The sequence below is a fragment of the Pan paniscus genome, chromosome 14, assembly GCF_029289425.2.
Source record: "Pan paniscus chromosome 14, NHGRI_mPanPan1-v2.0_pri, whole genome shotgun sequence".
Taxonomy (NCBI): Eukaryota; Metazoa; Chordata; class Mammalia; order Primates; family Hominidae; genus Pan; species Pan paniscus.
In genome coordinates, this window is record NC_073263.2 from 39,875,850 (window position 1) to 39,901,897 (window position 26,048).

Sequence of the window (26,048 nt, forward strand, 5' to 3'; positions counted from 1 at the left end):
CTCCCAGTGATCTAGTCTAAGGTGTGATCTGCACCACTTATATCAGAACCACTAAAAACAGATTCCTGAGCCCTACCCCAGGCCAGCTGAAACAAAAAATACCAGGGAAAGACTAAGAAATCTGTGTTTTAACAAACTCCCAGGTGATTCTTATGTACTGTCAAGATTTGAAAGTCACTGAGCAAGAGGATAGAGTCCAAACTCCTTAATACAATTCCATGGGCTTTACAATGTGCCTTTGGGTCCCATTTTCAGCTTCTCAGTCTATACCACGAACTGACATGTAAGTCCCCAAATCACAGGGCAGGCACTGGGATAATATTACATGCCTCTCAGGCATCTCAGAGCATCTCCACAAGCAAGTACTATTATCATGCCCATTGTACAGATGAGGACACTGAGGCTCAAAGAAGTCCAGTAACTTGGCCAAGATCACACAGGAACTATGTTGCAGGGTCAGATTTGAATTCCTGTCTATGGGATTGATTGAAGAGTTTTTGCTCTTAACCAACTCTGTTACACCACATTCTGAGGTCCATTAAAAATGCCTGGGTGTTCATGCCTGTGTGCCCTGGTCAGCTGTCCCCTCAGCCTCACATGCCTCATAATACCCTGATCCTTTGCAAACATGGACTTCCAATGTCTTACTGGACCCAAAACCTCTCATGGATCCCGCTAAAGAGCGTTAGCTATTTCCTCCTTATGCTCAGACTCTTTTTATTTATGTCCTATTTCAACATTATTAAGACTTTACTGTGATTTTTTTGTTTATTTTCCGATGTCTTTTACTAGGCTTTAAAAATCCCTAAGACATGAAGGATGTATAGGGCCATGACACTGCTCCTGATGATACTACAATGGTGGACGCATGTCATTATACATTTGTCAAAACCCACAGAATGCACAATACCAAGAACGAGCCCTAGAGTAAGCTGTGGACTTTGAGTGATAATGATGTGTCAAGTTAGGTGCATCGAATATGTCAAATGTACTGCTCTGGTGTGGGATGTTGATAGTAGGGGAGGCTGTGGTTATGTGGACCAAAGACTTAAAAAATAAAGTCTATTTTTTAAAAAGCCTGGGCAGGCCAGGCACGGTGGTTTAAGCCTGTAATCCCAGCACTTTGGGAAGCCGAGGCAGGCGATCATTTGAGGTCAGGAGTTCGAGACCAGCCTGACCAACATGGTGAAACCCCCTCTCTACTAAAAATATAAAAAAATCAGCTGGGCATGGTGTTGCATGCCTGTAGTCCCAGCTACTCAGGAGGCTGAGGCAGTAGAATTGCTTGAACCCAGGAGGTGGAGGTTGCAGTGAGCTGAGATCGTGCCATTGCACTCCAGCCTGGGTGACAGAGCAAGACTCTGTCTCAAAAAAAAAAAAAAAAAAAAAAAAGCCTGGGCAACATAGCGAGAACCCCATCTCTACAAAAAATTTAAAAAATTAGCCAGGCTTAGTGGCACAAACCTGTAGTCCCAGCTACTCCAGAGGCTGAGGTGGGAGGATTGCGTGAGCCCAGGAGTTTGAGGTTACAGGTAGCTGTGATTGTGCCACTGCAGTCCAGTCTGGGTGACAGAGCAAGATGCAGTCTATAAAAAAAGAAGAAAAGCACCTAAGACTACGTTATCCACCTCTATGACTATACAAACCTATGCTTGACACATAGAAAAGGCTAAACAAATGCACATCAATGTCAGACAGCTGCTTTCCCAAAGAACTGAGGGAAACAGATCTGAGCAGGGCCTCAGCCATGATGAGCGGCAAGGAAGAGTCTAGGAGAAAGGGTTAAGTAATAGAAATTTTGGAGGAAGCCTCTACAGAGATAAGGAGAGTAGGTGCTGTGTCACCAGTTCTGAGGATAAAGTGAAGACTGGTGACTGTTTGCTGCATGGCTGGAGCTGCCAGGGAACAGGAGCAGGCCAGAGCAAAGAACAGAAGAGGCAGAGTAAAGAAAAATAGAAGAAAGGGCAGTGAAACAGAGGCAAACTGCAATGTCCAAAGGTGCCGTGGGTGCAAGTGTTTCTGAGTCTCAACTGTCGTGGAAGGCAAACAGGGCCATTAGCAGGGAAAAGAGGACCCAGCAGTGAGTTTCTGAGGCAGGAAGGCAGATGCCAGGAATATCAAAGGGCCATTCATCACCCAAATGCAATGCAAAGGGAAAAACCAGCAAGTGGGATTACGCCGCAGGAACCCGGACTGTAATATCACAGGGAACGACTCCAAGAGATGTTTTAACAGCAATTCAGATGCAGGCATTAAAGACTGTGACGTAAGATTTAGAAGAGGGGCAATTAATAATTTATTTTGGAGGGAATATGTAGAAGAGGAAAAAAAAAAAACACCCAGCACCCACTGGTATTACCTGTGTGGTAATACTATTGCGTAGACCAAGGATAAAAACACGTATGTTTACAAATGAAATGGTTGCTGAAGACACCTTGCCCTCTCACATGCTGGCTAAATGAGAGGTTGGGAAGAGCACGTCATCATTCTGCCCATGTGCGTCCACATCTTAGATCAGAGTTGACATCAGGCACACTTGGGTTGGAAATCCAGCTCTTTCACCTTCTAGCTCTGTGACCTTGGGTGAATTTCTTAATCTCCCTGAGGCTGTTTCTTCATTAAAGGTAAAAAGGGCATAGTAACAGTCATCTTACAGGGCTGTTGTTAGGATTAAATGAGATAAAGTATGTAAAGTGCTTTAGAACAGCACCTGGCATAAAGGTTCTGTCAAGGATGATGATGGTGGTGGTGGTCGTTATTCTAAATCTATGTAGACATCCTTTTCCCATTCCCCCAAGTAGATTTTATCTCCCAAAGGAGCCTTGGAAATTTGTCAGATTAGTTCTGTTGAAGATACTTTAGGATCTCTCTCTTATTCTGAGCTTTCTCCATGCAAGACAGTGTGCCAAGCCTAACTGAAATGCCTAAATAGGGTTCCTGCCCTACTGAAGCTTCCATTCTAGTGCCAGAAAAGGGGTGACAGGCCTTTCCATGGCCCAAGGCCATCGAGTTGCAGAAGTGGCCCATAAACTCCACAACCAACAGGCCCAGGGATCAGAGGAGGGTGAGATCTATCACCACTGGCGTCATGGAAGAAGGACAATTCACTAGACAGAATGAGTGGACACCAGAAATGCCAAGCCCACACAGACCTTCTATAAATCAGATTTTAAGGACAACTGCAGATGGACGAGTTGTATTTAAATAATCCTGGTCTGGGGCAATTGGTCCAGAGGACATGTTTGACCAAGGTGATCTGCCATTGTCTGGCCAGAGGAGAAGAGACAGACTGAGCCAGCTTGATGTAATGTGAAGGGATATGAATTGGAGTATGTGGCAAGACCAGCCAGAAGCTTGGAGGCAGACTCTGAAAAGAAGTCAGGATGCCATGTTGGGGCCACAGCACACTTTAGTTATGAGGAAGCCAAAACTGGAAATGAGGCTAGGAGAGAAGTAAAGACATGATGAGAGAGAAATTAGGCAGCCCTTAAGGTGAGAGGGAACAACTAAGAAAGAATGATAGGAAGACAGTCAGAAAGAAGGAGAGACTGACCCATGGACAGAGTAACTCCTGGACAGACTGGCCAACAGAGACAGACCGAAGGAGAGAGAACAAACCTGGCGGACTGGGCTCCCTTCTTGAAGCCAGGCTGTGATGGGTACCTGGCTGCTAAGCTGGGGAGTGGGTCTTCAAGAAAGTGGGGCATAGGCTGGTGTGAGGAGAGGGGGTCAAAGTGGTCAGATCTTACCTTTCAAATTTCTCTACATTTTCTTTCACATAATTATGAAAGCAACATACACTCCAGCACATCGTCTTTGTTTTCCTTGCTCCATGCTGTTCTCCAGCCTCCAGGTCACCTGAGTCCTCAGAAAAGCACTGTCACACACACACTTCACACTCTGAGAAGACAAGGACATGTTCCAGAGGAGCTCCGATGGTATTCTGGTAAGAAAGATGAGACAGGGACACAAATCACCTACATGGTTTGAGTATTTTTCAGGGCCTGTTGTATAGCAGAGGCAGAATAGTGCTGATGTCACAACTCCAGTGTGAGATGAGCTTTGGGGACAGTGAGTAAGAAGAGCTGGCTTCTGCCCCTGCCTTGGCCACAAAACTAGCTCTATGATCTTGAGCAATTGGCTTAACCTATCTGGACATCTGTTTATACATTTGCAAAATGAGGAGGTTGAACTGGATGTCTTCCAAATTTGCTTGCCGTGCTCACATTCTAGATGCCGTGATTCTAGGAACCCATGGTTATTTATATATCAGACTTTTTCGCAATGCCCAAACAGTGTTAACGGTGTTGCCAGCCATGTCAATAATATTTTATGTATGGTATTACGATGAAGTGAATAGGTTATTTATCCTCTCTCAGTACAACTTGTGCTTCCATACAATTCTGACGTGCACGGTAAATCTCTCCTCCTTTGAACTCCCAAAGCATTTCAATCTAGACACCTCTTAGAGGACTCATCGCATTCTGCCCTATAGCATGGTTATTCAGAAAAATGCCTTATTGTTCATGACTGAATGTTAAGCTCCCTGAATGCTTCCTGGAAACCCAGTTGCACAGAGAAGGAGGAATGAGGCTTCCGGGGATGCACTCACCTGGATAACCCCAAGAGTCCAAAATAATACCTTGCGTGGAATTGACGCTCAATACTTGCTCTGAACAAACTCGTAGTTGGGGAGAATGTAAAACGTAAAAGGAATTTGCCAGATGAGTCTAACAAATCTCCCATCCTTCACTTCTCTCCCAGTGCACCAGGATGGCCAACCTGAAAACTTTGCCTAAAATTAATAAGCATAAAAGGTGGCCTGCAGTCTCGCTGCTGCTAAAGGGCTTGGGGAGACAATGCCCAATGCAGAGAGAGGAGCAGCTGCTGAGAATGTCAAGAAGCAAAGAAACAGCAGGACACGCATAATCCTAGTCATGGAATGTATTTATGAGATGGCTCTCAATATACAAAAAGGGAATGCTATATGGACCTGGAGGAACCAGCCAATATCAGATTGGCTGGCAGGCAGTTTCTCACCTGAGAAAATAAGAATTTAAAAAATAAAAATAAAAATAAGAGTAACTATCAAGGACCCTCTCAAGGCAAAGTCCCCTTAAGCCATATTTTCTAATCATCCTGCAAGAAACTTCAGATTGGGGCCCAGTGGTTTTATTCGAACAAGATTCCATCAGTCCTCTAAATGTACAGGCATCTCGAGCCCTCTATTTCCTGGGCTTGCCCCCCATCTCCCCCTGCAGATGCTCTGGGATCCCGTTAATAATCTACTTCCAAACGGCTCCTCCGTGTCCTAACCCCTGGCCACCTCTACCCTACCTCCAGGCCTCATTCCCCTGCCTGCCCGGCTGAAGGACACAGGCCTCTTTTGTCATCAGCAATCCCTACACTTGCTGGGGTCAAGGACCCTGCCTCCTTCCTACTCCACTGGGGCCCACATCCTGCTTCTCTCCTCCCACCTCAGCAACCCTCCACTGTGCTGTCTCACATTCCAGACACCTTCTCCCCTCCCTTATTGCTTTCTTCCATCACTAACACTGACTCTAGAAGCATGCTCAGTCAGGGACCCAGGAGCGAGTGATTTGGGGTGTCCTGCAGTACACCACCCAAGCGCCTGCTAGTCTGGATTTCTGTGAGCTGAAGTTTTGTTTGTGTAAACTTGCAAGCTGTTTTTTATTTCCCTCCTATGTTGATTCACATTAAAACAGTTACTGAGTTCAAACTTTGGGATGGGGGCGAAGGGAGTTTACTCAGCTGAGGCTGGAGATGGCCAATGGGATGGCCAAAGGGCCTCAAACCTGCTGTTCCTGGACAAATGTGCATCCTCCCCAGCCTGCCTGCCGCGGGCACAGGGTGCTGGGCTGCAGCTAGCTTCTTCCCCAAGGACTGGTGGCCGGCCACAGATCTCAGGGCTGCTTGCTTCTGATTGAAAAAACTCACAGTACAAACTCTCTCGGACTCGTAGGAAAATGAGAGGCTGTTAAGTACGGAGACCTCTGTGAATTGTGCCAAGAATTCTCTGTCACACGGCCCTAGTGTGCTGAAACAGGCTGGAAAGGCCAGTCTTACAAAAGAGTTAAATGAAGGCCACATCACCAGCCCGCTGCTGCTGCAAATCTGACAGGAACAGGACGTTCTAGAATGGCTCCACCCTGGAGCCTCAATCCATCAATCCCAGCACAGAATACCCAGTGCCAGGCTCTAACGGCTGCCCGCAGACCCCCTCTCTCACCTCTCTGCCAGGCTCCTGCTTTGTCACCAGGCTCCTAATTAGCTACGGAAACAGCACACACTTTGCATTGCGTCACTTGCATCTCTCCGTGTCCCACACATCAGCATGCGCGGCACAGAGAGCCCGTGAGTTCAGAAAGACGCAGCCTAGTGCCCTAGTTGGCTATTGTTTATCATCCGTCTTGATAACTGGCATATACTCAGGTGGCCACACAGGTTGTGTCTAAAACATCTGGCCAGTTGTTGATCTCCCCAGATGTGTGGCAGTTGGCAGTGCTGGTCCTTGTCTCCCTTTAGCCTCCTACAAAAAGTAGTCCAGCCCCTCCCCTGGCATTCCTTCCTCATGCAGTGTGGAAATCAGTTTCTGGCAGCCTGCCCACAGCTGCCCCAGCCTGGTCCCTCTTCACAGCCCACCTGCCCCTCCACCAGTCATCCCCACGTGTGCAGCCACATCCACTTCTGTCCTGGCACTTTCCATCAGTGGATTTATCTCTGTCAAGTGTTCCTGCCAAGCTTTTTTCCAAGGACTGCCTTAAGTACAGCAACAAGTATACACCACCCAGAGTCTCCCTGACAGATACTGGATGAGTCTTCCGACCAGGTAGTTTGTATTTTAGCAAGAGGAACCCAAATTTCAAATTCTCTTCCTAGCTGGTATTTCCCTTCCTGAAATACAAGGACTCCCCAAGTACTTCTCCCTGACTGATCCATTTTTCTCTCTTACAGATGTCTACAACTTTCCTACTCCCACCCCCGCAAATTCCTCCAACACAGCTCCATCGATAAAAGTCATATTTGCCTTCTAAATCACAACCCAGAATTTTCAGAAAATTTCCATGACTTCATTGCAGGCTGCTCTTTGCAATGTCTTTTTTCCTTTGTGATTCTCTCCCACTGCTGCTGGTGCCCACCTGGTTCCTACCCTCACCTTCCCAGCAGAAGCTGATGGTGGAAGTGAAGATGATGATGGTGATGGTGATGGTGACGAGAGCTAACATTTACTGGGCATCAATATTGCACCGGGTGCTGTTCTAAGCACTTTACATATAAGATTCACCAAGTCTTCCCTCTGCAAGTTATTTTAGTTTTTCTAAACTCTTACCTGAGAAAACTACCAGAGTGCGCAGAGGAGGGAAGAAGCCATAATAGCCAATCAGATCAATATCAATATCTCTGATGTCCTGATTTGGCATGTTTTATGGTCTTTATCCCTCTATCTATAACTCCCACATATTCAGGCCTATGTCTTCTTGGTCCTGAACATACAACCTTGCTTTTAAACTAAGAAGTAATATTTCATTTTTAAAATTGCATGTTTTTATAAATGAAATATTGAATTTCCAATGGTAAATCAAGAGAACACAGATTTGGGATAAGAATGATACATATTTTTAAGTCCTGCCTCTGCCAATTACTAGCTTTGTGATTCTGGGTGTATTTCTTAATGCTTCTGAGACTTGGTTTCATTATGTATAGAATGAAAACAATACAGAGCTTGCAGATTTTTGAAAATTGCAAGAAGCGATGTTTGCAAAGTACCTACCTTATTGCTCTGCACCTAATAGACGCTACAGAAATACCTCATCCTTTTCTAAAAAGATGTCTATTGTGTCAGTGTAGCAGGTGGGTATGAAAGGCACAGATTTCTCTTCAATACTTTTCTCAGTGCAACATCTTTCCCAGAAACCGGGGGAAAACTCTTCATGTGACATACAACACAGAAGTCACCTTGTCCATAGCATACCAGAGCTAACAATTGTTATGCATTCTGCTCTGGGCAAATTGCAAGCCTAAAATCTTCCTTTTGTCCTCTATTTCCCTGGAGTCTCTCAGTGAGTTTACTCTGAGATCTGTATTAGGCTGTTCTCACATTGCTATACAGAACTACCTGAGACCGGGTAATTTATAAAAAAAAAAGAGGCTTAATTGGCTCACGGTTCTGCAGGCTGTACAGCAAGCATGATGCTGACATCTGCTCAGCTTCTGATGAGGCCACAGGAAACTTACAAATATGATGGAAGGCAAAGGGGAAGCGCACACTTCCCACAGCCAAAGTAGAAGCAAGGGTGGGCAGGGGAGGTGCTACTCACTTGTAAACAACCAGAACTCACTATCATGAGAGCAGCACCATAGGGATGGTGCCAAACCATTTATGAGAAAACCACCCCCATGATCCAATCACCTCCCACTGGGCCCCACCTTTAACATAAGGGATTACAAGTCAACATGAGATTTGGTGGGGACACAGATCCAAACCGTATCAGGATCCTCAATAGGATTTTGTCTTCTGACTTGTTCACCAGGCTCCACGTCTTGTTGACCTGAGAACACTTCAGGGTGGTGGGCACTTGAGAAAACAAGATTTGCAGCAGTGACCCCCAAAATATTGTCAACAGATGGACCATCAGCATCAACATCATTTGGGAGCTTGTCAGAATGCAAGTTCTCAGGCCCTACTCCAGATCCACTAAATCATGGGAGTCTGGAGATAGGGCCCAGAAATCAGTGTTTTCACAAACCCTCCAGGCAATGCTAATGAAGGCTCAGGTTTGAGAACCTACAAACAGAATAAGTGGTGGCAGTTCCAGCAATATGACTGCAGATCAAAGGATCCAACCTCTGGAGGCACACTGTCAGCTGCCTCCACAGGTAAGGCCACTCACCATGGAAGGGAGTCACCGTGTCTCCTCACAGAGGCGTCCTTCCCCCCACACAGCCTCCGTAGCATTTCCCCTGCTGCTGTGGCTTAGAAGAGACAGCACACCTGAGACAGATATCTGCAAGCCCAACCCAGGTGCCCTGTTACTGCTCAAACACAAGGTTTGGAATCTGTTCTCCTAAACACCACTCTTTACTCATCCTGAGACTGGGGAAGCACCTCCAACTTGCACCTGGTTTATTCTCACTCAGCATGGAGTGGAACAGATAAACCAAAGGTGTTATCAGTCACCGCCCAGTCACCCACACTCTCTCAGGTGAAGCTGTGTCTTCCACAGTCCCAGGAGCCAGGCTAACCAGTTACAATTCTCCCAAGTCAGCAGGAAGCAAGGAACAGGAAAGGTCAGCGCTCAGAGCTCCGACTGTAATTAATAACCCAAAGGACGTATCCCAAACACCCTTCTTCCTCCATAGAAAATGCTCCTTTTCAAGCGCTATGGTTTGAATGCTTTCGTCCCCTCCAAAAGTCATGTTGAAACTTAATCCCCTCCAAAATTCAGCTGTTGCCAATGTGACAGTATGAAGAAGGGTGCCTTTAAGAGGTGATCAGGCCATGAGGCCTGCTCCCTCGTTAATGGAATTAAGGCCCTTTTGAAAGAGGTTTCATAAAGTTCAGCTAGATGCGCTCTTGCCCTTCTGCCTCCTGCCACGTGAGAATGCAGTAAGAAGGCCCACGCCACATGCCAGGGACTTAATCTTGGAGTTCCCAGCCTCCAGAACTGTGAAAAATACATTTCCATTCTTTATAAGTTAGTCTGTGGTATTCTGTTATAGCAACACAAGTGGACTAAGGCATCAAGATTGTGGAAGAGGCCAGGCACAGCAGGTGTGGTGGCCCACAGCTGCAACCCCAACACTTTGGGAGGCCAAGGCAGGGGATTACTGGAGGACAGGAGCTCAAGACCAGCCTGGGCAACATAGCAAGACCCTGTCTAAAAACATATATGTTAAACATTTAGCTGAATGTGGTGGTATGCCCCTGTAGTCCTAACTTCTAGGGAGGCTGAGGTAGGAGGATCGCTTAAGCCCAAGAGTTTGAGCTATAGTTAGGTGTGATGGCACCACCGCACTCCAGCCTGGGCAACAGAGTGAGATCCTGTCTCTAAAAAACAAACGAAAAAGGATTACAGGTGACCTCTTCACCCAAACCCAATGGATTTGACTGTCAGTAGCCCCACCTTCCCTCCTGCCTCCAACCTAACCTCCAAGGGCTCTGTCTTCCTCTGACTCACCACTCCCCACCCCTGCCCCACAGTCTGGCTGCCTATGGCTTCGCTTCATATTCCAGTCCAGAGAAACTCACACTCCATGTTTGCAACTACCCAGTGGGTAGCTCAGGAGCCCTGAAGTTTGACTGGAAAGGAAGTGATGAGGCCGGCATAAGACAACTTGAGTGAATCACTGAAATGATTCTGTTCTCTTAACGCTAGAAGTCAGGAGGCTTTTTTTAATTAGGAAATTTGAGAACTAAAAACCATGGAAGCGGACAATGTAGCCGACAGGGAAGGTGGCCATCTTCCTGCTCTAGCTCCTTTATTTCCCACTCACTAAGAAACTCTGCCCCAGCCCTCCTCCTCCTCCTCCTCAGCGTTTTCTTCAGTTCCATGAGCCACCAGCGTCTTTCCAATTAATTAAGTAAACCTGAGTAGGTCTCTTGCCTGCAAAGAGTCTGATGGATAACCCCTTCTCAGAATACCACTCAACTCCCAGCTCTTCCTCAAAGACCCACACAGACCCCTCTCGGATCCCCTTCACTTCTCATTTGGGCCTCACTGATCATCTCTGACCTAAGGTAACACCAGGCATTCTATACCACATGTGCATGGCCATAAGGCACCATGAAAACCCTGCAGCGTCAAAGGGACCTGCATTTGAATACTGTCTAACCACGATTTAACTCTCTGCCTGGGAGATGTTATTTAACTTACCTTCTGAACTGCACTTCCTGGGGATACTGAGCAAGAAATGAACAAGAAATGCAAGGAGCCCAGTCCACTCTCTGCCAAACGCTACATACACAGCCAGTGTTCCTATCTTCCCTGACTACTTGATGTCCCGTTTTAGATGGATGGTTCTTCTTGAGGCAAGGACTACGGTTTATACCTCTGTATCTAAGCACCTAGGAGGTGGACTTTGTCTTTGGTGTTGTCATCTCATGCCCAATCCTAATCCCAGCCATTGCCTGTGGAATCAGCAGGAGCACTTTGACATTCAATGATAATGGTATTAATGACTGTAATTGTATTTGCCATGAGTTGTATTTGGAACAAATGTCTCTAACTGTATTTTTTAAAGCCTTGTTTTGGTTGCTATTCTATTAATATGCAGCTCCACAAAAGCTAAGAACTAGAAGAAAAAATCTATAAGAAATCAGAAGCAGGATGAAATTCTACCCAAGTGTTTAATCATCCCTAGAGTCGTGTTATTCTTCATCATGACCTAATCTTTCCTGCTGAAACTTCATCTCATTTTCTATGACATTCTACATTTTCATAATATACTTTAGATAGCCTCCAAGCCACTTTTCAGCTTTTATCTCCAGCTTATTTTACATTGTTCTCATAGCAGCTCATAGTAAGCACTATGCTAAGCACTTTGCATATATTTTTACCTTAATTCTTATAATGATTTATGACTATCTCCTATACTATATAAACATTATAAACATTATTATTATCACCATTTTATAAATGAGTAAGCTGTGGCTTAGAGGTCATGTACCTTGCCCAAGGTCATGCAGCAAGTAATTAATGGTGTCAGCGTCTGCACCTGAGTAGTCTGACGCCTGCACACAGACTGCGTCAGAGATTCCATAACTTCCATAACTTCTAAGGTTTTAATGTTCTTGTTGGCCTTTCTCTCATTTCTCTTTATCCATCATGACAAATGTACACCAATATTGATAAGAACTATCCTGATGGTAAGAATGGGAAAAAGATCTTAGTGTCCACGAGGACCATGTTTACAGCACAGAATAGCTAACGAAGAGGCATCAAAAAGAACCCAACTCATGCAATTAAATAACTGCAGGAATTACTGCACAAAGACTTGTGGCAGCTAGAACCTCAAGCCAACGCCTGACATTAAAGAATCCCTGCTTGTAATTGACAATAACTCTGATTTCATGAGCAGCTACGATGTGCTTTTTAGCACAAGGCACCCTGCGGATGGCTCTTGTAGATGAGAAAATGGGAATTCAGAGTCATTAGGTGACTTGCTCAGAGTCATGTAGCCACAAGTGGCGAATCTGGTATCTGTTTTATTTTGACCTCTGTTTTAGCCCAGAGCCTGTGCTGACCACATATTCTCCAGAACCCAATACTATCACCTGATGGCCATGGGCGACACCTCTCATCTATCTCAGAGACTTGGTGGGAGGATGGTCTGCACACCCTCTCCCCATAACATAAAGAATTCATTCATGTCACCTCTGCCCACATGCAGTTCAGCCTTCTATTCATTCACCCACTATTCAGGGAGTGGATGCCAGAATTTTAACACCTTATATTTATAGAAGGTTTTGCAGTCACAGAAGCTTTTTCAAGATGAAGCTCAGGTGAGCTTGGTAAATCAGTGAAAGGCTCTTAATTTAGTGTTCTTCCCATTTTGCCTTCCTCTCTCTTGTCAAAAAGTGCTATCTGCATTTAAAAAAAAAAAAAAAAAAACTCTGTTGTGGTGGAGGTTAGTGAGAAAAATTCAGACCTCATTTCTCCTCTACCAACCTGAGATACTTCCCCCCACCCCAAGACAGAGTCTTGCTCTCTCGCCCAGGTTGGAGTGTAGTAGTCCAATCTCCGCTCACTGCAACCCTCTGCCCCCTGGGTTTTCAAGCAGTTCTCCTGCCTCAGCCTCTGGAGTGCTGGGATTACAGGCATGCGCCACACGCCTGGCTGATTTTTTTATTTTATTTCTTATTTTTTTTTCTAGACAGAGTTTCGCTCTTGTTGCCCAGGCTAGAGTGCAATGGCATGATCTCAGCTCACTGCAACCTCCGCCTCCTGGGTTCAAGCTATTCTCCTGCTTCAGCCTCCCCAGTAGGTGGGATTACAGGCACCTGCCACCATGCCCAGCTTATTCTTTGTATTTTTAGTAGAAACGGGGTTTCACTATGTTGGCCAGGCTGGTCTCTAACTCCTGACCTCAGGCAATCCACCCGCCTCGGCCTCCCAAAGTGCTGAGATTACAGGTGTGAGCCATCGCGCCTGGCCTAATTTTTGTATTTTCAGTAGAGATGGGGTTTTACCAGGCTGGCCGGGCTGGTCTGCGAACTCCTGACCTCATGATCTGCCCACCACGGCTTCCCAAAGTGCTGGGATTACAGGTGTCAGCCACCGCACCCAGCCCTGAGATGCTTTTTAAAGTAATCTTTTTATGCTATGGTGGGGACAATTTGTAAAATACCTCCTTACTGTCTGTTATGTCCCAAAATCCAATTTGTGAAAACCCAGTTGCCAGAGTGCCCCCAAATGGCTTCCATCAAACATTGGATATTGAAAAGGCATGTGTCTGTGTGACTAAAATGACTGCAATACCCCTTCCAATTTCCCTGGGACCCATAGGACACTACACTCAAAGGCTTGTGGCCCAAGGTTGCTTGTCACCCCCCAAGAGTAGAGGAAGCAAATGACTGGATAGCAGAAAAAAGATAGAAATGTTTTCAAGGGCTTGTCAACGTGGGATCCAAGTTTTTCTCTCCTGGTGGCCTTTAAAATCAAGTGAACTGCTCAAGCAGAAAAGAGTTATCGGCTCCCTCATTGGGGTCTATGAGTCAGGCCACGTGTTGGGTGTTTTTTCTGCTGCAGTGGAGGGGCTAGTATTACATCAATGGCATAAAAGAGACTTTATTCATTGAAAGCATCCAAAATAGAAATGTTGCTGTAAAAGTAATTAGACTTGAATTTAAAAGGATCAGTTCCTCATTAAGGGTTTCCTCAAAGGCTTTTTACAAGCTTACAGCTCAACTCTAATCTCCAGTGTCAACTGTGCAAAGGAGCAATGCAGAGATGCATATTCACATCCTAAGAAGTGTGCCCACTGGTTTCACCGAAAAAGCACAGCGAGGATTTCACCGTACACAAATATAAATACGTGCTCATCACCACCAGCAGCCCATCCCACACCCCTGAAATGTAGACCCAGGAGATCAAAGTCAACTCTTACACTTATAAAACCCAGAAGAAAACTCTATAAGTCATGTTTAGAATTATAATTCGTTATTCTCGAGCTGCCTGAAATGTCAACAGAAACCCTTAATTAATAAGTTAGTTATTTAAGATCATTCATTGTAATTCCCTATCAGTAATTTTTGGATGTTTACCATGTGTCTAGCTCTGTTCTAGGTTTGAGGATACAAAGATACATAAGACACATTCCTGCTCTCCCAGAACTCAGTCTCTAGCAGGGTTTCTCAAAGAGTGTCTGCATTGGCGCACACATGCAACTGAGTGAAGTAAAGCTGAAAAGTATGAAGCAGCAGGTCTGATTTTCAGACTCCTAGGACCACTGAATTAGAATCTTTTTTTTTTTTTTTTTGAGATGGAGTCTCGCTCTGTCAACCAGGCTGGCGTGCAGTGGCACAAACTCAACTCACTGCAACCTCTGCCTCAGCCTCCCGAGTAGCTGGGATTACAGGCACCCACCACCACACCGGCTAATTTTTCTATTTTTAGTAAAGATGGGGTTTCATCATGTTGGCCAGGCTGGTCTTGAACTCCCAAACTCAGGTTATCCGCCCGCCTCGGCCTCCCAAAGCGCTGGGATTAACAGGCATGAGCCACCGTGCCCAGCCTGAATTGGAATCTTAATCAGAACCTCAAAGCACAGGTTCAAGCATCTTTTTGCAAGTCCTCCAGGTGACTTTTATGTACACAGAAGTTAAGTTATAGGCACTGTAATTTCAAAGCATTTGTAAATAATTTGTGAATTTCAAATCCTGGGCTTTCTATTGCAAACCCATCTCTTAAGAGAATGGAAACAACCCACTCTATCCTACATGAGCTGCAGAATCAAACCTCGCCAGTTGATTACAGTAGACCTCTCTTGGTTCTCCCTTCTCTCAGTGAGTCTCTACACCTCCCGTGCTCCACAAGGCCCACCACAAGCCCCCAACTTATCTATGTGGGGGTGGGGAACTCGCTGATGTGGGTAAGAGTTAAAAAGCATGTTGGAATCAGACCTGGGTTTAAATCCTAGCACTTTCATTTATTGGTTGTGAAACCATAGGCAAGTTACTGGGCCTTTTGTTTCCTCTGTGAAATGAAGATAATAATAGTACCCTAGGGCATAGGAGCATCAGGGTTGGAATGAAATAATGCATGCAGAGAGCATACACATGGTTTTGTATACAGTGAGCATTTATTAAGTGTTGTTACCGTGGTTACCAAAGTCCTAGGCAGAAGTCTTTTGGGGTAATGGTTCAGAGAGCTCCAAAAAAATCCCACAAAGTTCACACCAGGCTAGCGTTTTCACTGAAAGAGGCTCAAAAGTCATGAAATGTAGGCACCTAAATGTAGACATGAACGAACAATGGTATACTTCTAAACCATGCTGTGAAGTTTGCAAATTATGCAATTATATAATTTGTGACTGGGTAAGGGAGGGTAAGCAATGGTTGATATTTAAAGTAAACATTTTTTTAATTGAATTTATAAAACACAGATATACTGCACCTAAAGCAAGCCAGATATATAAAAATCTGAACTTGTTATGCATGTGTTTATCAAAGGACAGACATTCAGCTCCCTAAAACATTTATGATTTTATTTGCAAAATCTTTACCCAAACACAAAATTTCAGGAGGGCATCTCTTACAAAGTTCAAATAGGGTTGCTACATTTAGCAAATCAAAATACAGGACACCCAGTTAAATCTGAATTTCAGATAAACAAACTTTTTTCTTTTAGTATCATTATGTCCTGTGAAGTATTTGGCAACCCTCACTGCAAAGCATGATTGTTTTTGACCTAAGTTTACGACTTCAATTCAGTATTCTTAGTAAGCTTGATGTTAGGAAAAGAAAAACTGCCTGGAAGTAAACTTATCACGAGTCAGGTAAATTAACAAAGTTTTAAGTGCTATGGGAAATTAATTAAACCAGCTTAATCACAGGGATTAAATTAAACCTGAGCTTTTCATTAAATGCTAAGAAGTTCAAATTTCCCTGTATGCCTGGAGAAATTCCTGCTATAATCAGAGTGTTCTAAAGTGCTATGTTAGTACTAGAGGAATAAATGGAGGAAAAGTTAACTTAGGAGAAATTCGTTATTAAGATTAGAAGCCAAGGTTCATCGTGTAATCTGGGCTCAAGGTTCAAACTTGCTTTCACAGTGAAGAAACACTGACCCAGGGCTTCTTGCTGCTGTGTGATAACTAACACCCCAGTGCATGCTTTCTTTCATTCCTTTAATTTCCTCTAACCCAAGAGCAGGTAAATGCTTTTTCTCTGAGTTATAATACTCTTTGACGTACACATGCACAAAAAAAAAAAAACAAAAACCTCATTTTGGATCTACCAAATAGTTTCCGTGGCAAAAAGTTAAGTAGTTCTTTGGAAATTTTCTGGTCTTAAATAAGCTTTGCATATAGCAGGGCAATGTGAGGGTGAGAATCAAGAAATTTTCAGGACCCTGCCACTATGTTTTATTTAAAAAAAAAAAAAATGCTCACACCTGTAATCCCAGCACTTTGGGAGGTCAAGGCAGAAGGATTACTTGAGGCCAGGAGCTCAAGACCACCCTGAGCAACACAGCAAGACCCCCATCTCTACAAAAAAAATTTAAAACTAGCTGGGTGTGGTGGCACGCACCTGTAGTCCCAACTACTTGGGAAGCTGAGGTGGGAGGATGACCTGAGCCCAGGAAGTCGAGGCTGCAGTGAGCCATAATTGCACCACTGCACTCTAGCCTGGGCAACAGAGTAAGATCCTGTCTCAAAAAAAAAAAATTCTTCTGCAACTGATGTTAATGCTAGTATATTTTAATTCCTCCTAAATTAGTAGGTCACGAGAGTTAAGAAATTATTCCACTGGAAATGAAACTACTCCAGCAATCAAAGGAAATTAGATAGGGCAGTAATAGGCAGGGCATTAAACTTGAAATCAGAAGGCCTGGTTTATGTGCCCACCTCACCACTCACACAGGTTGAGTGGCACTTGGCAAATCAATTTCTCTTCCTGGACCTCTTTTTCCTCGTCTGTAAAATACATGTTCCCTAAAGACTTTTTGCAGGCTGGAATTCCATGATTCTCAGTCCATTTATTTGAATTCATATCTCTCATCTTTTACTGTAACATTTTGAAAAAATCTGCGCAATCCCTGTTTCTGGAAGCCTGTTGTGTAGATACCACGGACACCTCTCTCACCCCATTCTGAGGATGAACTCACGTGCTCTTTACAGACCACTTGAAAAACAAGCATCAGGCAGCTCAAGAGACACACAAGCCACATGTCCAAAGACAGAAAATGGCTTTAAACAACCATCACCATCGAAGAAGGAACTAGAATACCAGAGAAGTGGAACATCAGAAGAGCTGTTGTTACAACTCTGGCTTCAGACATTGAAAACTACTTAAGGTTGAAAATCCTGAGTTCATAACTATCTGAAGGAAGGGCGGTGAAACAGAGTCCTTTGAGAAATGGTAGGGAAAAGAGGTTGGCCATGGAGACATGGGGAGACATTCATGGCTGCCTTCTTAACTTACAGGGCCTGCTGCATGCTCACCACCACTCTCCCCTCACTCCCAGCTCAGAATTGAAGGCCAGCCACCTCTGAGACCACCTCTAGGTGCCCCAGCTCCAGGTGAGTGACAGAAGAGGGGCTGGCGCTCAGCTCTGAAAGCCCTCCCTGCTGCACCCCTGACACCTCTACGTCTGTAGCAATGTGATGAATAAAAGACTTTTAGTGACAGCAAGCAAAAGAGGGTTTCTCCCCCTCAAATTCCTGAGTAAAATCACTTTCAGAAGTGTCAGCCCTGATAAACGGTGTGTCTTTTGAGTTATTTCTTCAAGCATGGTTATGACTTGCCTGATTGACGTAGTGACTGGTGACCAATCTTCAAAGGAGTTGGTGAACAGTCTCTAACCTTGGAGTTACCATGCCCCCCCATTTCCACACAGATGTCCAAATCCTCCACAGCCACTGTTAAGAACGGTGAGAGGTTCCTTTTTTAAGGAAAACCTGGCAACAGCAGAATAGGCAAAAAGAAAACATTAACAACTAGAGTCTTCTAGGGAACATAACCCTGGTAGATATCTCTGTATTATAGTTTCTGTGCCTAAGGAACGAGACATAAGGCAAAGTTGTTATGTGGTTTCTTTTTAGGAAGACTTGCATCCCATATGACAGAGGGAGAATTAAAAGTGTCTGTGCTGAAAGAGGTGAGCATCAGCCATTTGACAGTGCATGCCTGGGAACAGTGGGTTCATTGACGGTGTGAAAGTACTTGGTCCCTCTCTGTGGGCCTCATCAATGAAAGGTGACGAATCTGCACACAATGAAATTTTGTCCTTCTGCCTATGGATTCATTACTGGCTTTATGAAAAGACACTCAGTATTTCTGAATTGTCAGGTCTTACCCCAGAAAAGGCTAAAGGAAAAACTGTTCACAGGAGGCCCGGGGAAGGTGGTAGCTGCCAGTAAATAAAAAGGTTTTCAGCTGGAACCCAGAGAAGTGGCACATTTAACCCTTTCCATTAAAAAAAAATTATCCTCCTGTCATTCAGCTCAGCAGAGCTTTTAAATCTATTCAGAAGAGTTTTTTCCCAGGAGTTCTTCAAGCTTTTATCCAGTCCCCAATCTTTGAAAGATTTGTTTCCTATTTTTCATTTTAAATGTCTGACCAAGATGCTACTGATGTTCCTGCCTCGAGTTTAGCTTGTCTTTTGGGTTATTATCATTTTCACTTTCATTGTCACTTTTTGAGAGGTAAATATTTACAGAGGAAATCAAGAAACATCATAAATATCTCTGGATCACTATAAAAAGGGAATCAAAGGTCTGATAAAATTTGGTTTTTCTTACTGGAGAAAGAGACCTCTTGCGCTTTAGGAATCTTTTGATTTTTTCCCTATGCATAAAGGTACTTAAAGCACCATTGGGGAGTGAGTTTACCCATTCCCTGTGCTCATGGTCAATGCTGCATCACAACTGAAACAATGCTGATGGAACAGCCCTCACCCAGGGAATGGAAGACAACGTGGCTGATGGAGAGTGTGCCCATGGGTCCCAAGATGACTGCAAGAGACAGATGTGTGTCCACAGACGTTTCTCAATGTGATGTCTGTATTACTTGCAAGGCTAAATGTGACATGCCATTCTCTCAGCCTTGTAAAAAAAAAAAAAAAAATTCCACTCTCCTCATCTCTCCCTGCTGGCCCATTTGGTTGGGGCTATAGATTCCCAGCTGTCTGGCAGCTGTTATTCTGCTTGTTTACAAATTCATCAGCTTTTAAGCAAGGTTCCATGGCGCCAGAGCTTCCTATAAAGCCACTCTTGAGGCGCCCTCCAGAGCAGGGGCTGTGCAGCCATTCCCTGCTATGCCAAGAGATGGCCAATGGAGCGTGGAAGCAATATGGAAGGCTGCCATGGCTCCAGACCATTTCAAAACTACATCTCTGATCCTGCAGCACCTCGATTAAAATATGCTGCAGCCTTGGGACCTCCCTACCAGGCAGGAATCAGACTCTCGAGCCCCAGCTCTGCCAAGCGTTTGATTACATGCCTGTCATACCACTAAATCTTACTTAGCTTGTCTCTATCTTGGAGGTAAAAGTAACAGAGGGCTACACGGGGAATGGGTCCTTTAAGTGTTTGTGACTGTGTTTGGTGGTTTGTTGGTTTGTCTTTATGCAAAGTTCCCAAGGCAGAGAAGTGTGATGGGAAGATAAAGCGGCTACAGGGAAGGAGAACAGGCTTTGGGACCAGCTGAGGGTGGGCTAGAATCCCAGCTCTCCCAGTAACTGGCCATGGAACCTTGAATTCCATCCTTAACCTTCACCTGTAAATTCAAAGATGAGTTCTTCTGAGAATGTAATTACAAAGCACATGTAAGGCAATGGTTCTTCACATGTGATCCCTGGGCCAGCAGCTTCAGCCTACCTGGGAATGTGCTGGAAATGCAAATTCTCAGGTCCCACCCCAGACCTGTTGAATCCAAAACTATGAAGATGGAGCCCAACAGTCCCCCCAGTGATTCTGACGTAGTTTGAGAAGCACTAATATAAGGCCTCTAGAACAGTGCCTGGAGAACAGTCATTGTTAGTTCATCCTTGTGGAGATTCTGAGCATACGTGAAGGATTATTGACTTGGAGCCTAATATGTCAACTGGGCACATTGCTGGGCCCCAATAGCATCTCCACTCTCAGGCTTAGAATTCAGCCATGACTGTGCATGCCCCCCTGTCAATTTGTACTTGGTATAAATCAGATGATGCCCAGGTCTGAATTACACCTAAGTGTATAGCAGTATGGGTGAAAGTGACCTAAAGGAGCAGCTTTCCAGACCCTGCCCACTCTCCCCCTCCCATCCCCACTCAAACCTTCTCTATGCCAAGTGCAGGGAAGCTCTCCTGGCCCTGGGGAGACACAGGGGATGCAGCCAGCACCTCTGAAGCAGCAAATGTGAAAATTCCAAGGTTCTATGGGAAGCTGTATGACTGCCTGCTTCTCTTCAAGTTGGAAGGAAAGGCCAACCCTCAGCTGAAGCCGCCAATGCTTGCCATTTTTTGGTTGGTTATTTGGTTTTTCTTTTCTTTCCTTTTTTTGTTTTTGGCTGTAAGTTGTAAAATAATTTTTTTATTCTTTGGATGAGACTGATATCCATGTTTTGTCATGGATGCCTGGAGTGCAGAGAACATTATGTGACAAATCTATGATATGCTAACTCCAATAAAACATTCTCTGGGCTGGGGACTCATCCAGACATTGGGGGTGCTGGACCCTGCCTGGGTCAATGGGTGTGGAAGGAAGGCTTCTTGATAAGTTATCTCAGGGTGTATGAAACCTGTTTATCCTGGAAAAAAAAATTAAAAAGAAGATACCAAGTTCCTCCAGACAAGGGATATCCAAGACTTTGGTTAATGGAAAAAAAACAGGCCTGCTTGGAGGTGATAAAGGAGAAAATCACATTTGGCAAATGTGAAAAGGTCAAGTACCAGGTGTATTTGTCTGGTCTCATGCTGCTAATAAAGACATACCGAGACTGGGTAATTAATAAAGGAAAGAGGTTAATTGACTCACAGTTCAGCATGGCTGGGGAGGCCTCAGGAAACTTGCAGATATGTCCTTTTTCACATGGCAACAGCAAAGTGCCGAGCAAAAGGGGGAAAGCCCCTTATAAAACCATCAGATCTCATGAGAACTCACTCACTATCACAAGAGCAGCATGAGGGTAACCGCCCCCATGATTAAATTACCTCCCACCGCGTCCCTCCCACGACACGTGGGGATTATGGGAACTACAATTCAAGATGAGATTTGGGTGGGGACACAGCCAAACCACATCACCAGGCCAGAAGGAAGACAGTGCACACCACAGATGTGGCCTGGAACTATGAGCCAGGAAATGTCATCAAATAGAGTAACAAAATAATCCATTTAACACAAATTGAACACCAAACAGCAGTCATCCATTCACTACACAAATGTTAATTGAGCACACACTCTGTCTTAGGCCTGTGCTATGCCCTGGGCACACATGCAGCTGGAGAAACACTGTGGACAGTCAACAAGGAGCATGAGAGCACAGGTGTCCACGGGAGAGCCCAGAGGAGGCGAAGAAAGCCGTGGTCTGAAAGATCAGGGTCCCTTAACCAGGGACACTGACAGGCTGGACAGACAGGTGTCCTCATGCAGATCTGGACCCCAAAGGGAAACAGAGCAAGGCACCTTGGGGATGTTGAGAGAAGTGAATGGCCATGGAGTTGATGGACCAAGTGAGAGGGACTAAGCCTGTGAAATATGCAGGGACCAGCCTGGAGGGCTCCCAGGCATGCTCAGGGGCTAGCAGTGTGTCCCAGGGGCTCTGGGAAGCCACTGGAGGTTTGTGAGCTCTGAGCCAACTGCATCAGCACAGGTCAGCACAGGGGTGACAGACTGAGGCCACGGATTCGGAACCGGATCTGAACCTCGGTTCTATCACTTCTTAGCTTATATCCTTGGGCAAATTTCTCAATGTCTTATGCTTCAATTTCCTCGTCTCTAAAAGGGGAGTTTCATTATCTCACAGGGTTTCAATAAGGAATAAATGACATAAACGTACATAAAAGGCTTAGTGGCCAGGCGCAGTGGCTCACACCTGTAATCCCAGCACTTTGGGAGGCCAAGGCGGGTGGATCAGCTGAGGTCAGGAGTTCGACACCAGCCTGGCCAACATGGTGAAACCCCATCTCTACTAAAAATACACAACTTAGCCGGGCATGGTGGTGCACGCTTGTAATCCCAGCTGCTCGGAAGGCTGAGGCAGTAGAATCACTTGAACCTGGGAGGCGGAGGTTGCAGTGAGCCGAGATCGCGCCATTGCACTCCAGCCTGGGCAACACAGTGAGAATCTATCTCAAAAAAAAAAAAGGCTTAGCATAGTGTATGGAACATAAATGCAAAATAAATATTAGCAACTATTATTACTACTGTAACAGGGCAAATATTAACGTGGGGTTGACACAGCCTTTGCCCCTCCCTCCCACTGCCTATCAATGAGAATTCTACCAGCCCGATTTCCCCTCTTCTTCCTTATTTCAGCAGAAGATTCTTGCTTGCTGGGATCAGAGCTAACTAAGTCATCTAGTCTGACCTAGGAGGTGTTGGGGGCTGGACCTTGGTGTGGTGATGTGGAAGGGAGGCTCTTCAGGGGGTGCAAAACCTGCCTATCCTGAAAAAGAGCAGACACTGAGTTCTCCAGAGAAAGAGTATCCAAGCTTTTTTTAAATGGAAAAAAAAATGGTCTGCTTTGGTGAGGGAAGGAGGAGAGAAAAGCAATAAGGAGCTCGGATGGGGGAGAAGTCGGGGACATTTGTGTCAGGCTGCGGAGCAGCTGGGGGTGAAAGAAAAGTGGTTGGGAGGGCAGAGGGAATTCAACTGAGAGCTACATTTGGACTCCTTTTAAGTTTTTTTTCTAAAGATGTAAGAATAAAATTCCCTTGTAATTAGTTTGGCTTTTGTCCTGTGTTTCTTTAAAGTTGACTCTATGCAGAGGCTGAGCCATACAGACTCCTCCTCCAGGATTTAGAAGAGTTATAGTATTAATGTTGAAAATGGGTATATGAATACCTACCCTCCAGGGCTATTCTTAGGATTAGATGTGGTAATGCAGGTTGTATCCACCAGCTTTCGATAGATTATGCTGCAAACAACCCTCAAATCATAGTGGCTTACAACAACAAAGGTTTATGTCCTGCTCCCGTTCCATGTTCACTGTGGCTTGGCTGCCTGTCTGTACTCTGGGAACCAGACAGAGGAACCCGCCCCTATCTGCGCCAGGCTGGGCTGGTGTGGAGGGAAGAAAGGCAGAACTGCAGTGGCTCTTGGAGCTTCTGCTTAGAAGCCTGTCACTTCCAATTCCATTCCATTGGCCAAACAAGTCACACATGTCGTCAACAGGGTGGGGAGCATGATGGCCCCACTGGGAAGGGCAGCAAAGACTTGGAACAAGAACACAATCTGTCACAGATATGAAGTGCTTAGGACAGCCCCTGGCACGTGGAAAGCCCTCAATAAATGATTGCAATCATTCGTATCCATCTGCAAAATGGGAAACATAACAGTATCAGTCTCACAGGGAGTTTGAGGGTGAAGGGAGGAGTTAGGCAGGAATCCCTTAGCACAGGGCCTGGCACCTTGGAAGCTGCTCAACAAAAAGCAGCTATTGGTGAGTTTTTAAGGGAACAGGACTCCCAGGGAAGGCAGTGAGAGAAGGCTGCGGCAAGGAAGCATGTGGTGATCTGAAGCTATAGAGGATCTTAGGGTCCCCATGGGAAAGGATGCTCCTGTCTCAGGGTGTGTGGGGGGTCAGAGGCTAGACCATGACCCCAGAGAGCCAAGGGCTGCATAGGAGCAGGAAATGCCAATTAAACTCCCACCTGACTGAACAACGTGCAGCCCACCCGCAGAGCAACACAGACCTCACTTTTTATCCAGCCTTTCCTGGGCTGCGAGGCCAAGCTGTGGCTCCAGCAGGAAGCTTCTGCTGCCTGTGTCAAGGCCCAGCTGCCAAGGCACCTGCTCCCTGCTCTTGGGCATTGCAGCTGGCAACTGTCATCCCTCCCTTTCTGCACACAAGAGAGGCAACTCCAGGCCTCCCAAACCCCAAACCCCAAACCCATGCCATCCTCCACCCAGGCCAGCAAGGCTGCTCTCCTGGCCAGGAAGGCAGGGCCAGAGTAGAAGGAGGGTCTGAGGACCACAGGCTTTCAATAAAAATAGATTAAGATCAGATTTGTTTGGAGAGGCTCCCTTTCACTCCTTTTACCCCCTGTCTCTACTATCCCCCACCACACGGCTCTCCACAGAGATCCTTACCCCCTCCCCAGTACCCCTTCCTTCTTCATCATTCCACCAGCAAATGCTTATTGGAAGCCCTCCACATGGCAGGCATGTGCTAGGTGCTGGGGATAGAGCAACGAACACGTCTTACCTCTGTCCAGCTTATGCTCCAAAGCAGGAAACAGTGAGAATCAAGAGGAAGACATAAAACAGCTCCTATGTTGGGCAATGGTGAGTGCTAAGCGGCATAAGAGGGGGTGGAACTGTAGCGTACGGCACAGAAGGTCTCTCTGGAATGATGCAGTAAAGACCTAAAGGAACAAGCAAGCCTAAAGGCAAGTATAAGGAATTAGAAAAAGAGCCAGGGGCCGTGGTGGCTGCTGCAAAGCAGTTTATTCAAGGTTTCCTCTTCCCCTCAGTTAATCCTCCCCTTCTCAAAAGGATTCAGACTAGGAAAGCAGCCAGGGAACTCCCTCTTGGACTCTGTTTCCAGAGCCATGCTCTGCACTCCTCAGATGGGTCGGTGGATGACGAGGCAAGAGGGTCTTGAGTTCAAATCTTGATTCTGCTCCATTTATCAACTTTAATGGCCATCTACATCCCTGCGACCTGCTGCCGGCAGTCCCAGGACAAGCTAGCAGCTTCCTGCACCTCTGCCTGGGTTTTTCTTTGGCCCCAGAAAAGCATCTGGTCCTCCCCCAGGACAAATTGGAAGTATTGGAGAGAGACCCTCGTGCAGTAATGAAGACCCCACACCCCTGGTCCCTCAGTGGTCTGTTCTGCATTGTCTCAGCAGGTCCTCAGCAGGACAAAGCCCAGGTCCCACAGTATAACTGTCCTCAACACACATACTGGCTTTCCTCCCATCCTGGGCTAACGCTGACATTCCCATTCCCTCCCAAATAAGCTACCTGCAATTAAATCCTTGTTCATCTGCTCTGGGGGAAACCCAAATTGAGATGTCAGCCATGAGAATCTGAGAAAATACTGTAAACTCTCTGAGCCTGTTTCTTCATCTGTATCACGGAGACCACGAAGAGTAACGAACAGTCGTCAGTGGGCACGGAGGAGGGAATGAGTCACAAGGGGTGAACAGTTCAGCGTGAACGGGCTGAACTGTAAGGCAGCTAGCCTTGTGCTTGGCACAGAGGGGCAGACAGTAACCCCTCTGAGAAAACAAATGTGATGATGTATGTGAATTCGCTCTGCAAATGACAGGCAATGCCACAAATGCACACAGGCTGCGTTGCATGGGGTTAAGAGCATGAGCCCCACAGGCAGAACACCTGGGTTAGATTCCCTATTCTGCCTCATAGCAGCAGTGTGACCTTAGGCAATGATGTAGTTTGGATATTTGTCCCCATTCAAATCTCCTATCAACTTGGAATTCCCAATGCTAGGCGGGGGGGGGGGGGGGGGGCGGGCCTGGTGGGAGGTGTTTGGATCACGGGGGTGGATCCCTCACGGCTTGGTGTTAGCTTCGTGATAGTGAGTTCCCCTGCAATCTGGTCATTTAAATGTGTGTGGCACTTCCTTCCCACCCTGTCTCTCTTGCTCCTGCTCTGGCCAGGTGATGTGCCTGCTCCCCTTCTGCCTCTGCCATGATT

General features: G+C 45.8%; 1 long non-coding RNA gene across 1 annotated transcript in view; it reads right to left on the reverse strand.

Annotated features, from left to right (window-relative positions):
- LOC117975578 (uncharacterized) overlaps positions 1-25,438 on the reverse strand; it is a 154,125-nt gene extending 128,687 nt beyond the window's left edge. Inside the window, exons 1-3 of the long non-coding RNA XR_008620586.2 lie at positions 25,353-25,438; positions 24,593-24,770; positions 3,750-3,943 (exon numbers count right to left, since the gene is read on the reverse strand). This is a non-coding gene — a long non-coding RNA (uncharacterized LOC117975578). The remainder of the gene's footprint in view (positions 1-3,749; positions 3,944-24,592; positions 24,771-25,352) is intronic.
- Between the last annotated feature and the right edge of the window lie 610 nt (positions 25,439-26,048).